General features: G+C 43.5%; 3 protein-coding genes across 26 annotated transcripts in view; 2 read left to right on the top strand and 1 right to left on the bottom strand.

The window, feature by feature from the left end:
• LOC126069575 (protein EOLA1-like) overlaps nt 1-15,786 on the top strand; it is a 117,963-nt gene that overhangs the window by 40,490 nt on the left and 61,687 nt on the right. The gene's annotated exons all lie outside the window — the stretch shown is intronic.
• The window catches only part of LOC126069572 (heat shock transcription factor, X-linked member 3-like), a 187,885-nt gene that overhangs the window by 116,760 nt on the left and 55,339 nt on the right, over nt 1-15,786 (bottom strand). Inside the window, exons 3-5 of one of the 13 annotated variants that reach the window (XM_049873065.1) lie at nt 15,671-15,757; nt 15,165-15,303; nt 14,507-14,649 (exon numbers count right to left, since the gene is read on the bottom strand). The exons of 11 other annotated variants lie outside the window; for them this stretch is intronic. The gene's annotated coding sequence lies outside the window, so the exon portion shown is untranslated. Of the gene's footprint in view, nt 1-9,422; nt 9,747-14,506; nt 14,650-15,164; nt 15,304-15,670; nt 15,758-15,786 lie in introns of those variants that run through there. One more of the 13 variants, XR_007515974.1, reaches the window with a different exon arrangement.
• The window catches only part of LOC126069576 (protein EOLA1-like), a 65,847-nt gene that overhangs the window by 40,164 nt on the left and 9,897 nt on the right, over nt 1-15,786 (top strand). The gene's annotated exons all lie outside the window — the stretch shown is intronic.

Genomic DNA, 15,786 nt, shown 5'->3' with positions numbered 1-15,786 from the left:
GCTAACTAGGCAGAAGCTCCCGCTGACCCCTCTTGCAACAAAAACTTGGGAAAACAAATGAATCCATTACATACATGACAATCTACAAACCCTGACCATCAAACTCAGAACTAGGGAATTGACCTGAGTGACAGGTGAGTGAGAATGCACGCGCTGAAGGAGTGAGCAGTCCGGGAGACCAGCGAGCCGCGCCCCAACCTTCAGCCCTCAGGGGAGCGAGAATCCGTGCGGGCTGAAGGAGCAAACAGTCCTGGAGACCGGGACCCGCTCCCCAGCCCTTAGCCCTCAGGGGAGCGTGAAGCCACCTGCACTGAAGCAGCGAGCAGTCCCGGAGACTAGCGTGCCGCCCCCCGGCCCTGAGCCCTCAGGGGAGCGAGAATCCATGCATGCTAAAGGAGCAAGGAGTCCCGGAGACGATGAGCCACACCCCAGCCCTGAGCCCTCAAGGGAGCATGAAGTTGCCTGCGCTGTAGCAGCAATTAGTCCCAGAGACCAAGGAGCTGTGCCCCAGCCCTGGGCCCTCAGGGGAGTGAGAATCCACTCACTGGGGCACTGACCAGTTCCAGAGCCCGGCAAGCCATGCCCCAGTCCTGAACCCTTGTGGAGCCTTGGGGCCAGAGCTGTAGAGATAATCGTGGCTTCCTGAGACAAGGCAAGCAGGGAGGCAGTGCTGACCCCCTGGGGCAAACTCTCCCCAGCCAGTGCACACAGGCTACACACCCCTCTGGAATCTCAGATAAAATGGTCCTCACCAAACAAGATAAGTTGAGTTTATCTATTTTACTCTCTCCTATCTATCTGATCCCTCCCCTCCCTGCCCCAGCAGGCTTCTTTAATATAGGAATTCCCTGGACCAGAGACTGAAGTACTTTGCAGGGTTTTTTTTCCTAACCCATTTTCCTGGCCTGGAAAATCAGCAACTAACCATCAGGTGAAAAATCCTTTCCTGATTTCTCTAAACTGGAATAGCAGTACAGAATCAGCACCATCCAGGCATAAGAGATACACAGTCTTTGGCTTTCACCTCTACATGGAACCAGGTGGCTATTTAATGCAAAGCAATTCCTTTAGAGATCTGACTGTAATTGTTGTAGCTGAGCAGTGGAAAGGCAAGTTTTGGAGGTCTGATACCGCTCTACCTGTTAAACAGAGACCTCACCGATCTGCAGCAGGGAACTGAGTGCTGAGGCTGCATCCACACCACCTAACTAACTGCTAAAGGGTTCTTAGGATTGCGACGCCTACCAATTTTTAGAGGTACAAGCGTTGGGTGCCTAAGATACAGCTACAGAGCCCACCCACCAGAGCACCCTAGAGAACATAGATGCTCCTTCCTCACTGCCACTTGGGGGAAGGCTGTCAGCACCCTGCCCTCCTTGGACTGTGACCCCTGCTGATACCAGAAACCAGTGCATACAGCCATCCCCACAACTCCTCTAAGATAGGAGGGGAAAGCCTACACCACACACTAGGTGACCCACTATCAGGACACCTGAGCTGATTCTATTCAAGAACAGTGAATGGACTCATAGGCTTATATACTGGGTAACAGCTCAAACCAGCTGATAACAGGACATAAGGGATTCAAAGGCTCCAACAATTAAGTTAGAGCACTCTAGTAGCCCATCTAGGTGTACTGAAACAAAACAAAACAAGAAGAAAAGACTCAGGAAGCAAATATAAAATAAATCATTACAATAAATTATAAATGGCTCGGAGACAGCACCAAAAACCAAAAAAACCCACTGCCATCGAGTCGATTCCGACTCATAGCGACCCTATAAGACAGAGTAGAACTGCCCCATAGAGTTTCCAAGGAGCGCCTGGCAGATTTGAACCATCTACCTCTTGGTTAGCAGCGGAGACAGTAGTCGATATCAAATCACATAAAGAAGCAGACCATGATTGCTTCTACAAACCCCCAAATCAAAGAATCAAAATCTTTGCCAAATGAAGATACATTCCTGGAATTGCCAAAAGTAGAATACAAAAATCTAATATACACAATATTTCAAGACATCAGGGATGACCAAAGAAATGAAATAAGGCAATCCACAGAAAAAGCCAAGGAACACACTGATAAAGGAGTAGAAGGAATCAAACAGATTATTCAAGAACAAAGTGAAAAAATTAATAAGCTGCAAGAATCCATAGAGAGACAGCATTCAGAAATTCGAAAGACTAACAATAAAATTATAGAATTAGACAACTGAATAGGAAGTCAGAGGAGCAGAATCGAGGAATCCGAATGCAGAGTGCAGCAGTTGGAGGATAAAGCAATTGACATCAACATAGTTGAAGAAAAATCAGATAAAAGAATTAAAAAAAATTAAGAAACCTTAAGAATCATGTTGGACTCTATCAAAAGAATAACTTGCGTGTGATTGGAGTCCCAGAACAGGGAGGGATAACAGAAAATACAGAGAGAATAGTTGAAGATCTATTGGCAGAAAACTTCTCTAGCATTGTGAAAGATGAAAGGATATCTATCCAAGATGCTCATCGAACCCCATACAAGATAGATCCCAAAAGAAAATCACCAAGACATATTATCATCAAACTTGCCAAAACCAAAGATAAAGAGAAAATTTTAAAAGCAGCCGGGGATAAATGAAAAGTCACCTACAAAGGAGAATCAATAAGAATAAGTTCAGAGTACTCAGCAGAAACCATGCAGACAAGAAGGCAATGGGATGATATATATAGAGCTCTGAAGGAGAAAAACTGCCAGCCAAGAATCATATATCCTGCAAAACTCTCTCTCAAATATGAAGGTGAAATTAAGACATTTACAGATAACCATAAGCTTAGAGAATTTATAAAAACCAAACCAAAGCTACAAGAATTACTAAAGGAAATTCTTTGGTCAGAAAATTAATAATATCAGATACCAACACAACACAAGGTCACAAAATAGAACAACCTGATATCAACTCAGATTGGGAAATCACAAAAACAAAATAAGACTAATTTTTTAAAAATGCTCAAAACAGGGAATCGTGAATGTCATTATGTAAAACATTACAATAATCAAAAAAGAGAGACTAAATACAGGAAGCATAGATCTTCCATATGGAGAGGAAACCAAGGTGATATAGGACGATACGAGTTAGGTATCTACTTAGAAAAATAGGGGTAAATATTAACGTAACCACAAAGAGGTCTAACAATTCCATACTTCAAAATAAAAACCAAGATAAACATAACGACTCAGCAAAAATAAATTCAACTACTATGAAAATGAGGAACACGCAATTTACAAACAAAAACTTCTCAGCACAAAAAAGTAAGTGGAAAAATGAAATTGTCAACAACACACAAAAAAAGGCATCAAAATGACAGCACTAAATTCATACTTATCTATAATTACACTAAAGGCACCAGAAAAGAGACAGAGAGTGGCAGAATGGATTAAAAAACACGATCCGTCTATATGCTGCCTACAAGAGCCACATCTTAGACTTAGAGACACAAACAAACTAAAACTCAAAGGATGGAAAAAAATATATGAAGCAAACAACAATCAAAAAAGAGCAGGAGTGGTAATATTAATTTTGACAAAACAGACTTTAAAGTTAAATCCACCACAAAGAAAACAGAAGGATACTACATAATGATTAATGGGAGAATTTACTAGGAAGGTATAACCATATTAAATATTTATGCGACCAATGACAGGGCTGCAAGATACATAAAACAACTAAAAAGTCAGATAGACACCTCCACAATTATAGTAGGAGATGTCAACACACCACTTTCGGTGAAGGACAAGACATCCACTAAGAAGCTCAATAAAGACACAGAACATCTAATTGCCACAATCAACCAACTCGAGTTCATAGACTTATACAGAACATCGCACCCAACAGCTGCAAAGTATACTTTCTTTTCTAGTGCACATGAAACATTCTCTAGAATAGACCACATTTTAGGTCAGAAAGAAAGCCCTGACAGAATCCAAAACATCGAAATATTACAAAGCATCTTCTCAGACCATAAGGCCATAAAAGCAGAAATCAATAACAGAAAAACCAGGGAAAAGAAATCCAATACTTGGAAAATGAACAATACCCTGCTCAAAAAAGACTGGGTTATAGAAGACATTAAGGAGGGAACAAAGAAATTCATAGAATGCAATGAGACTGAGAACACTTCCTATCAGAACCTTTGGGACACAGCTAAAGCCGTGCTCAGAGGTCAATTTATATCAATAAATGCAAACATACAAAAAGAAGAAACAGCCAAAATCAAAGAACTGTCCTTACAACTTAAACAAATAGAAAGAGAGCAACAAAAGAAACCGTCAGGCACCAGAAGAAAGCAAATAGTAAAAATTAGAGTAGAACTAAATGAATTAGAGAACAGAAAAACAATTGAAAGAGTTAACAAGGCCAAAAGCTGGTTCTTTGAAAAAATCAACAAAACTGATAAACCATTGGCCAGACTGACTAAAGAAATACAGGAGAGGAAACAAATAACCCAAATAAGAAATGAGATAGGCCATATCACATTGGACCCAACTGATATTAGAAGAATCATATCAGATTACTATGAAAAACTGTACTGTAACAAATTTGAAAACCTAGAAGAAATGAGTGAATTCCTAGAAACACGCTACCTACCTAAACTAACACAAACAGAAATAGAACAACTAAATGAACATGTAACAAAGGAAGGGATTGAAATGGTAATTAAAATACTCCCAACAACAACAAAAAAAGCCCTTGCCCAGAAAGCTTCACTACAGAGTTCTACCAAACATTCAGAAAAGGCTTAACACCACTACCACTAAAGGTATTTCAGAGCGTAGAAAATGATGGAATACCCCCTAACTCATTCGATGAAGCCAGCATATCCCTAATACCAAAACCAGCTAAGGACAACACACAAAAAGAAAATTACACACCTATATCCCTCATGAACATAGATGCAAAAATCCTCAACAGAATTCTAGCCGATACAATTCAACAACATATCAAAAAAAAAATCCACCACAACCAAGTGGGATTTATACCAGGTATGCAAGGATGGTTCAATATTAGAAAAACAATTCATGTAATCCACCACATAAATAAAACAAAAGACAAGAACCACATGATTATATCAATTGATACAGAAAAGGCATTTGACAAAGTCCAATACCCATTCATGATAAAAACTCTCAGCAAAACAGGAATACAAGGAAACTTCCTCAACATAATAAAGGGCATTTATACAAAGCCAACAGCCAATATCATCCTTAATGGAGAGATTCTAAAAACATTCCCCTTGAGAACGGGAACCAGACAAGGATGTCCCTTATCACCACTCTTATTCAACATTGTGCTAGAGGTCCTAGCCAGAGCAATTAGGCTGGATAAAGAAATAAAGGGCATCCAGATTGGTAAGGAAGAAGTAAAAGTATCTCTGTTTGCAGATGACATGAACTTATACACAGAAAACCCTAAACAGTCCTCAAAAAAGATACTGAAACTAATAGAAGAGTTCAGCTGAGTATCAGGATACAAGATAAACATACAAAAATCTGTTGGATTCCTCTACACCAACAAAAAGAACATCAACGAGGAAATCACCAAATCAGTGCCACTCACAGTAGCTCCGATGAAGATAAAACATTTAGGAATAAATCTAACCAGAGATGTAAAAGACCTATACAAAGAAAACTACAAGGTACTACTGCAAGAAACCAAAAGGGACCTACATAAGTGGAAAAACATACCTTGTTCATGGATAGGAAGACTTAACATTGTAAAAATGTCTATTCTACCAAAAGCCATCTATATATACAACACAATTCCGATCTAAATTCCAGTGACATTTTTTCATGAGATGGAGAAACAAATCACCAACTTCATGTGCAAGGGAAAGAACCTCCAGATAAGTAAAGCATTACTGAAAAAGAACAAAGTGTGAGGCCTCACTCTTCCTGATTTTAGAACCTATTTTTTTTTTTTTTTTATATCACCATAGTAGTTAAAACAGCCTGTTAGTGGTAGGACAACAGACACATAGACCAGGGGAATAGAATTGAGAATCCAGAAATAAATCCATCCACATATGAGCAGCTGATATTTGACAAAGGCCCAGTGTCAGTTAATTGGGGAATGATAGTCTTTTTAAGAAATGGTGCTGGCATAACTGGATAGCCTTCTGCAAAAAAAATGAAACAGGACCCATACCTCACACCATGCACAAAAACTAACTCCAAGTGGATCAAAGACCTAAACATAAAGTCTAAAACGATAAAGATCCAGGAAGAAAAAATAGGGACAACATTAGTAGCCCTAATACATGGCATAAACCGAATACAAAACATTACTAAAAATGACGAAGAGAAACCAGATAACTGGGAGCTAATAAAAATCAAACACCTATGCTCCTCTAAAGACTTCACCAAAAGAGTAAAAAGACCACCTACAGACTGGGAAAGAATTTTCAGCTATGACATCTCCGACCAGTGCCTGATCTCTAAAATCTATATGATTCTGTCAAAACTCAACCACAAAAAGACAAACAACCCAATCAAGAAGTGGGCAAAGGATATGAACACGCACTTCACTAAAGAAGATATTCAGGCAGCTGACAGATACATGAGAAAATGCTCTTGATCATTAGCCATTAGAGAAATGCCAATTAAAACTACGATGAGATTCCATCTCACTCCAACAAGGCTGGCATTAATCCAAAAAACACAAAATAATAAATGTTGGAGAGGCTGCGGAGAGATTGGAACACTTATACACTGCTGGTGGGTATGTAAAATGGTACAATCACTTTGCAAATCGATTTGGCGCTTCCTTAAAAAGCTAGATTTGGCGCTTCCTTAAAAAGCTAGAAATAGAACTACCATATGACCCAGCAATCCCACTCCTTGGAATATGTCCTAGAAAAATAAGAGCCTTTACACGAACAGATATATGCACACCCATGTTTATCGCAGCACTGTTTACAATAGCAAAAAGATGGAAGCAATCAAGGTGCCCATCAACAGATGAATGGATAAATAAATAATGGTATATTCACACAATGGAATACTACGCATCGATAAAGAACAGTGAGGAATCTGTGAAACATTTCATAACATGGAGGAACCTGGAAGACGTTATGCTGAGTGAAATCAGTCAGTTGCAAAAGGACAAATATTGTATAGTACCATTATTATAAGATCTTGAGAAACAGTTTAAACTGAGAAGAACATATTTTTTGTGGTTACGAGAGCGGGGAGGGAGGGAGGGTGGGAGAGGGCTATTTACTAATTAGATAGTAGATAAGACCTACTTTAGGTAAAGGGAAGGACAACACTCAATACGTGGGAGTTCAGTACAACTGGATTAAACCAAAAGAAAGAAGTTTCCTGAATAAACTGAATGCTTCGAAGGTTAGTGAGCCAGGGGCAGGGATTTGGGGACCATGGTTTCAGGGGACATCCAAGTCAATTGGCATAATAAAATCTATTAAGAAAACATTCTGCATTCCACTTTGAAGAGTGGCTTCTGGGGTCTTAAATGCTAGCAAGCGGCCATCTAATATGCATCAATGAGTCTCAACCCACCTGGATCAAAGGAGAATGGAGAACACCAAGGACACAAAGTAATAAAAAGCTCAAGAGACAGAAAGGGCTACATGAACCAAAGACTACATTATCCTGAGACCAGAAGATCTAGATGGTGCCCAGCCACAACTGATGACTGCCCTGACAGGGAACACAGTGGAGGACCCCTGAGGGAGCAGGGGAACAGTGGGATGCAGACCCCAAATTCTCCTAAAAAGACCAGACTTAATGGTCTGACTGAGACTAGAAGGACCCCAGTGGTCATGGCCCCCAGACCATCTGTTGGCCCAGGACAGGAACCATTCCAGAAGCCAGGTCGTCGAACAAGGATTGGACTGGACAATGGGTAGGAGAGGGATGCTGGTGAGGAGTGAGCTACTTAGATCAGGTGGACACTTGAGACTGTTGGCACCTCCTGCCTGGAGGGGAGATGGGAGGGTAGCGGGGCTTAGAAGCTGGCAAAATGGACACGAAAAGAGAGAGTGGAAGGAGGGAGTGGGCTGTCTCATTGTGGGGAGAGTAATTGGGAGTATGTAGCAAGGTGTATGTAAGTTTTTATGTGAGAGACTGACTTGATTTGTAAACTTTCACTTAAAGCACAAGAAAAAATTTTAAAAAAATTGATCTTAAAAAAATGATCATAAAGATATCACTTTCAAAAGCAAACACAAAACCATTAAAAAAAAGAAAGAAAAATACAAGACACTACTGTAAGAAACCAAAAGAGACCTACATAAGTGGAAAAACATACTTTGCTCAGAGATAGGAAGACTCAACACTGTGATAATGTCTATTCTACCAAAAGCCATCTACAGATACAACGCAACCCCAATCCAAATTTCAGTGGCATTTTTTAACGAGATGGAGAAACAAGTCACCAACTTCATATGGAAAGGGTAGAGCCCCTGGATAAGTAAAGCATTACTGAAAAAGAAGAACAAAGTGGGAGGCCTCACACTACCTGATTTTGGAAACTATTATACCACTATGATAGTCAAAACAGCCTGGTACTGGTAAAATAACAGATACATAGACCAATGGATCAGAATTGGGAATCCAGATGTAAATTCATCTACTTAGGAGCAGCTGATATTTGACAAAGCCTAAAGTTAATCTGTTACTGTCTCCAATTCATGCCTATATGTGGGATGGCATTCTCTGTCCGGATTCGGACCATCCAATGGATGGCTCAAACCCATCACAGGCAAAAGACCCAATGCTTTTGCTTGAAATTTCCTTGATCTAAGGGACTATGTTGAAAATTGGGATAGGTGTATACAGCCACCCAAACTTCAAAAGGGTGGGGGGGAATATGTGACCCTAATACTTCACATGTTTTTTCTCCTTTTCAAACAGGCAATTGAGAGCTTGACGTAACTAACGTCATGATGAATACTCTAAATAACTTGTAAGGTTTTTTGGTTTTTTGGCCTGTCTTCTTTCTGCATACTTTTGTTAATGACTTTGTTTTGTTCCACCAGGCCACCTGTGACTTATGACCCCCGAAATAAAGATTAGAATCCAGATGTCCAGTATGCATATCTACAGTCTGATAAGGAGACATCTGGTATGTATCTCTTTAGTCCGATAAGAAGTCTCTTATAATTGTCTTGTAATGTATAACCCATCAGGCCACCTGTGCGCTACATGCCTAACGACAGTGTGTAACCCTTGCAATGACGATACATAAGCTCTAATGTAAAACTGCCTTTTGGGACTCCATGAAGACAGCTAAGGTTGCTGTTGGGCCAGCCGTTGGTGTCACCTCCTAGCAAACTTTCACTCTCTTTCTGACTTGGAGTACGTTTCATTGGCTCGACTGCTCCAGGGCACGGACCCTAATCAGACAACATCGGCAACATGTACTTACTGCAAAGCAAGGCAGAGCATTTTGAGAGCAGCAGTTGCAAGAAGGAGGAGTTCTACACATTCCAATGTGTGAGTGACTGCAAGAGGTATGAAGGGCTCCAGTAGTCAGAGTTCTCGGAAATTTCAAAACTAGCTTCTACTCTGGGATGCAGTAAGACAGAAGACGCATCATTCCGATCCCCAAAACAAAACAAAAACAGCCAGACTAACTTCAAATTCATGAATTTTTTTTAACAGATCAGATAACTGAGGTTGCAGTGCAAATAATTTTGCCCCAAATCAGAGGAGATACAGTCCCTGCAGGATCAGAGGAGATGTGAGCACTAAGTAGCTTGGTAAACTTACCAAAACCCAGTAAGAAGAGTTCAGTTAGAACTACTGACGAACTGGTGCAGGGAGAGTGTGGGATGGCAGGGAACGGTGAACCCCCTGGGGGCCTTCGAAACTGGGAGGGTCTGCACTCTCTTTCCATCTCTTTCTCCATGAACCCCACTGGATGCTTGCAGCAAAGATCAGGAAGAGCTCAAGACCAGACTCGTTGAAGTGCAGACCTTGGGGAGAGGAACATTAGCTATATGGGAAGGGCAAGAAACTCTGCCCAACACATTTCCCCTATGTCCCCTAGAAAAAAAAAGGCCCCTACTAGCAACAGACCCCTGGCACCAAGTGCTGGAAGGCACAACCATATCACAATGTACCCTCCAGCCTTGCACCTCTTGATCTGACACTGGGTTTGTGGAGGCTTCTTTCTAAATACCGCATCATTGCGGTTATCAAGAAGGTGTGTTGACAGTAGACGCACAAACACCTGCCAGTGATTCCAGGGCTTCGCTTAGACTTACATCTCAGAGGCAGGCACTGGGCAGGCTCTGAAAGCAGATCACAACCTGTCTCTGCCACCGGCTCCCTGTGTAAAGTGTTCAGGAGCTCTCATAAATAGAACTTCTCTGGATCTGGATTCTCCTGGAAGCAAAGTGCAGCTCACCCTAATTACATGGATAACTCCACAGCTTCATAACCCAAATTGTGCTCTTTACAAAATATTTACAGTCCCTGAAGTCATCTTAAAACTGAACAAGAGTTTAGCTGAACTAGTAAATACTGCCTGCCTTGAGCATTATGGTCTTTTGAGAATCATGTATTTGGGACCAGATTGACAACAGCAACTTGAAAGATTGGATGGGAACCTGTGGGGTCAGTGAGTTTACGTCAATGGGGGAGGAACAACTCAGAGAAGGAGGGTGAGAATGGTTGTACAACTCGAAAAATGTAATCAACCTCACTAAAGGATACATGTACAAACTGTTGAATTGGTATATGTTTTGCTATGTATATTCTCAATAACAACAACAAAATAAATAAAATTTAGAAAAAAAATTTACAGACCCTTTGTGCACTCAAACTTGGGAGAGAAAACAAGTACTTGCTGTCTCCTTCATATTCCAGAAGGTCAGTTTCCACATCAGCGTAACTCAGGATTTAGCCCTCAATAGAAACATTCATTCTACATAAATTTTCAATATAGGATGCAATCAGAGTTATCAGTAAGGAATGCGGAATCAAAGGATGTGAGAGGTAAGAGGCACTTGGTGATCAGACCCTTGCTTATCGAAACGCTGCCCATGGACCAACAGCCTCGGCATCACCTGTGATCTGGTTAGAAATGCAGACTCCCAGGCTCCACCCCAGAACTTCTGAATCAGAATCTGCATTTTGGCAAAATCCCCGAGGGATGTGAATGCATGTTAAAGTTTGAGAAACATGACTGGTTTTCAAACTATGCTGTGTGGCCTCCTTTGTGTTCTAAAAGGAATGGTCCAAGAAGAGACTGGGAAGGAGAAGGGGTGCGGGGACCAGGTCATGCTTGAACCGAGCAGCCTGGCTTTGGTCTGTTCAGCAGGTTGAACCTCTAGCTGGACTTCTTTGGACTAACACATTCCGAGGCCACAAAAGGCTGAAAACCACTGTTCTACATCAAGCATCTCATTTTCTGGGTGGCACAACTGAGATCCTCCAAAGGGTGCAAGGGACTTTGCCAAGATTGTATCACAGTCCCTTGAATACCGTGAGAAATCTCTGAAATTTGCTGGAACAATGTCCAACATGCAAAGATTGAGAACCTGAGCCCCAGCAGAGGACAACATAACAAGCAACGGTGTGGCCTGGCAACAACCCTGCAAGGTGAGCGGCCTTGAACGGCCTGGTTTACGAGAGCAGAGGGAGATGCAGAGAGAAGACTAACTACCAAGGCAACACAGGAAGAGGAGGTTGAGTTTTAAACCCAAGTCAGCTGAGCTTTAAGGCCCAGACTCTGGACCTTGTTATTACACAACATCATGGGTACACACAGTCACCCAGCTCCTCCATGTGCTGTACACACAGGTCTAGTATACGAGCATCATGGAGGCACACCCACTCAAATAAGGGCACGGTTCCATCCTCTCGGACTCACTGGATGCAAACAAGGGCTCCCATGTCCATACCTGGGGCCAACCTGTATAGGCCTTTCTCAGGGAAAATACCAAGCGTGTTGCTGTTTTCATGGTAATGAGCACTAGGAATTTGTGTTTGTTTTAACACCATTTGTCTTGTACCTGACATCCTATGCAATATGGCTTGGGACAGGCAGAAAGATGGAGAAGGCAGGAATGGTTAGAGAAGGGAGAAGAGAAAAGAGCTGTTTTACAATGTATCAACACATTACTCTCAGCACCTGGTTTTTACACTTGATCTTCTCCCCTCAAAGAATCCCTGCCTGGAGCTTTCTACCTTGGGAGCTGCTAGCTAACTACACCTCTGAGTACCAAAAAACCAAACCCCATTGCTATCGAGTCAATTCCAACTCATAGCGACCCTATGGGACACAGCAGAACTGCCCTATAGGGTTTCCAAGGAGTGGCTGGTGGATTTGAACTGCAGACCTATTGGTCAGTAGCTGTAGTTCTTCACCACTGGGCCACCAAACCTGTTGCCGTCGAGTCGATTCCAACTCATAGTGCTCCTATCGGACACAATAGAACTGCCCATAGGGTTTCCAAGGAGCAGCTGGTGGATTTGAACTGCCGATCTTTTGGTTAGCAGCTGTAGCACTTAACCACTGTGCCAGCGGGGCTCCAAAATTACTAGTGCCTCCTAGTGACCACGGCAGGACTCAAACCTGCAATCTTCTGACCTGAAGTTAGTGGCCTTATCCATTAGCCCATGCAGCCAGTAAACCAAAAAAACAGTATAAAATGTAGACCCCCTTTAATTGAAAGTGAAGTTGCATGGCCTGGCCAGCAGGTGGCATAATGAGAAAACAGCCTACACATTAAAACCAAAACCAAACCAAACTCACTGCCCTCCAGTTGATTCCACTCATAGCGACCCTATAGGACAGAGTAGAACTCCCCCACAGAATTTCCAAGGCGCGCCTGGTGGGTTTGAACTGCTGACATCTTGGTTAACAGCCGTAGCACTTAACCACTATGCCACCTGGGTTTCCGCCAACATGTTACTGTGGTCTATTTATAGCTTGTATCTTATTTCTTCATTTTTTATCTTTTGGTAACTACGTATGTAAGAAAACATTTGAAAATTCAACATTTTTTACGTGTACAGTCCACTGACTTTAACCGTGTTCATCATGTTGTCCAACCATCATCTGTTTCCAAATGTTTCCATCACTCTTAACAGAAGCTCAGTGCCCCCTAAGCCATGAGTCTCCCTCCCTGCCTCCCTCCCACCTGCCCGCCCTGGTAACCACTAACAAACTCGGGTCTCTATATATTGGCCTAGTCTCGGTATTTTCTATATGGGAGATCATAAGATACCCGTCCCTTTGTGACCGCCTTATTTCACTCAGCATAACGCTTTCAAGGTTCATCCATGTTGTAGCATGTATCAGGAGCAACAAAAGAGAAAATTGATAAATAGGACCTCATCAAAATTAAAAACTTTGGTTCATCAAAGGACTTTATCAACAAAATGAAAAGACAACCTACAGATTGGAAGAAAATCTGGGGGACCCATACACCTAGTAAGGGTTTAACAGCTAATACCTTTTTATACAAAGAGAGGGCCTCTTTCTTCAGCTTTCTGTAAGCATTCATTTGTGTGGATTCTAGGTGAGTGAGAGAAAACGCCTCTTCTTCTCTTGTCTTGCCTTCACCCAACGTCCTCCTCCCAAGGTGACGTTTCCAGAGGTATTTCCTGAATGCTGCCGCAGCCCAGGCCATCCATGAGCCCTCCCGAGGAAACCACATCATACCTTCTTTCCGCAGGTCAGTCAGTGGCAGTCAGGGGGCCACACGGGACAAATCACCTCTCTGGTGGGGTCCTGGCAGGATCTCACCCCAACACCCTCCATCCCCCACCTTCCACTCTCCACAGTGCATTTTAAAGTCAGGAGCAAAAACTGGAAACCTCAGCACAAGCCAGGAAAAAGACGCAGCCTTAAGGTTCCTCCAAAGGAAAAGACCCCCTTTCCAGGTCACCAACGACAGGCACCCACTGCTGGGAAGATCTTCTCTTCTGGAGCAGGCTGCCCCTGAGCCACTGGGAGCCTGCCTCTTGCTCATCTATGCGCCCCTGGGGGAGACACACAGCCTGACCCCCCGACAAATGACTGACTCACCAACCAAGTGAAATCGGTGAACTTTTCTCAGGAAGAGAACCAACGGTTTGCCTTAAAAATATATGCTCACGATGAAAACCAAGTTTGGGCATTGGCCTGATGCCCACAAAACACAGCCCAGACTCCTTAGGGTGCCCTTTAGGAAATGGAGCCCCCTGAGTGTCCTAGCCTCACCTCCCAGGACCTCCCTCCAGCCATGAAACTTTCCTCAGTTGCCTGAAGGTATCTGACCCTTTCAGCCTGCACTTCCCTCACCTTCCACCTAAGGAAATCCTTTTTACCTTCAAGACTCAGCTCGAATGCCCGTCGCCCTCTGTGATGCCTCCCCTCCGCTGGGCCCCTTACCCAGGGTGAGCGGTTCCTGCCTCTTCACGCTTACCTGCCTCAGTCAGCCTCATTTTAGACTCTGAGGTTTAGATTTCTGCCTGTAAAACACCAGCCCTGTGAGTGACACGGAGAGGAGTGTGTACCTTCGAAGAGCCTCTTACATGACAGGAGAAACAGAGGTGTCCACTTTGCAAGATGATGCTCTTGTCCTCAGATGTGCCCTCTCCCTTCCGGCTGGGTTTTCACTGATGATAACAGACCATGGTGATGCCCAGGTAACAATGCCCTGGAAACAAATCCCTTTCAGAACCGAGGCATTGTCTGATGAACAAAACAGGTCAAGCACCGCCCACGAAGTGGGCTACAGGGTGAAGTGGCTGTTCTGCCTACCTCAGAGAAGATGCCGGGGCCTTCACCTCCATTGCTCAGCCCACACCCTCTGGACACCCATTCTGGGTATAAGCTCATTCATTCCGTTAATACAGATGGGACAGCCTACTGTGGGCCAGGTACTACGAGGGCCTGACCATCCGTGCCAAAGGCGGCCCCCATACAGGGCGGCCCTTGCTCCCTGGGGGGCTGGTAGAGACTTTGTCAGGTTGGCATCTTGGCCAGAAGACACACCCTGCCCAAGCCTGCTCCCTTCCTTTTCCTTTAACAGATGTTACTCCCAGTAAGCCTTTGGCTCTCCTAACTCTCTCTCAGGGTTGGCTTCCCGGAGCACTCGGCCCAAGAAAGTTAGTTCTGGAGTGGTCCAAGAACACAGGAGGGAAGATGGGGTCTTAGTACAGGTTCACTCACCGCCTGCCCAGCTGGTAAGGAGGATCCCATCCCTGGAGGAAGCAGTGTGCAGACAGCCCCGGACACAGGGTGGCAGCCTAGTGGTTGGAGTTTTCAGGTTAGAACTTCAAGTCTGCTGGCAGGTTGAGGAGATCCAGGCCTATGGAATGTACAGGAGGGACATTGGTATGCAGCGACTCAGCAAACTCTGTCTCAGCGTCAACTTCAGGAGAACCCCCTGTGCTAGGCTTTCTGAGAGAGGGTGTCCCTGGAGAATGCAATACATGGCAGAATGAGCTGCAGAGCTAGGGAGATGTCTTCCAAGAACCTTTCAGACTAGGGGGTATTCCTTTGCATTGACTGTAACAAGAGCAGATAGGCAAGCAGCAGGAAAGAGACTGGGGCCCGGAGGACACCACCGTGTGTATGGAATTGAAACCAAGACAGAGTTTCAACCTGGACATTTTCACAGGGCGCTATGGATTGAACTGTCCCCCCAATATGTGTTGGAATCCTCACCCCTGTACCTGTGGATGTGATCCTTTTGGAAATAGGATTTTCTTCCTTATGCTGAAAGGCAGCCCTGGTGGTGCAGTGGTTCAAATGCTTGGCTGCTAACCAAAAGGTTGTCGGTTAGAACCCG

This window comes from Elephas maximus, chromosome X, assembly GCF_024166365.1.
Source record: "Elephas maximus indicus isolate mEleMax1 chromosome X, mEleMax1 primary haplotype, whole genome shotgun sequence".
Classification (NCBI taxonomy): domain Eukaryota; kingdom Metazoa; phylum Chordata; class Mammalia; order Proboscidea; family Elephantidae; genus Elephas; species Elephas maximus.
The sequence above is the reverse complement of the archived record's forward strand: the minus strand, read 5'-3'. Positions and strand labels throughout refer to the sequence as shown.